Source organism: Meleagris gallopavo, unplaced genomic scaffold (genome assembly GCF_000146605.3).
Source record: "Meleagris gallopavo isolate NT-WF06-2002-E0010 breed Aviagen turkey brand Nicholas breeding stock unplaced genomic scaffold, Turkey_5.1 ChrUn_random_deg7180001311818, whole genome shotgun sequence".
NCBI lineage: Eukaryota > Metazoa > Chordata > Aves > Galliformes > Phasianidae > Meleagris > Meleagris gallopavo.
In genome coordinates, this window is record NW_011269508.1 from 1 (window position 1) to 392 (window position 392).

At 64.8% G+C, this 392-nt stretch overlaps 1 long non-coding RNA gene across 1 annotated transcript; it reads left to right on the top strand.

Moving 5' to 3' along the window:
* Positions 1-15: 15 nt before the first annotated feature.
* LOC104917312 lies at positions 16-326 on the top strand. Its single transcript, XR_796828.2, has 2 exons — positions 16-107; positions 232-326. It is a non-coding gene; the product is annotated as an uncharacterized LOC104917312 (long non-coding RNA).
* Positions 327-392: the final 66 nt, after the last annotated feature.

Here is a 392-nt window from a genome sequence, read left to right on the forward strand (position 1 = left end):
TGGGGCATGGTGTGGGGGCCAGCACTGACCCTGCTGTTCTCCCTGCAGAAAAGCAGAGGCGCCGCGGGCGACCCGGGATGAGAAGCGTCGGGCACAGCACAACGAAGGTACCGTTATGGGATCCCAGGCAGGCAGGAGGGGGACAGAGAGCCCCAAAAGGATCTGTGGGTTTGGGGGTCCTGGCTTTGTCCGCAGCGAGGGTGCTGATGTCCCTGTCCCCTCTGCTTGCAGTGGAGCGCCGGCGCCGGGACAAAATCAACAACTGGATCGTGCAGCTCTCCAAGATCATCCCCGACTGCTCCATGGAGAACACCAAGTCGGGGCAGGTAGGGGGTGGGGGGGAAGGGGGATGGAGGGGGGTCGCAGAGGGGACGTGGGGCTGGGACGGTCTG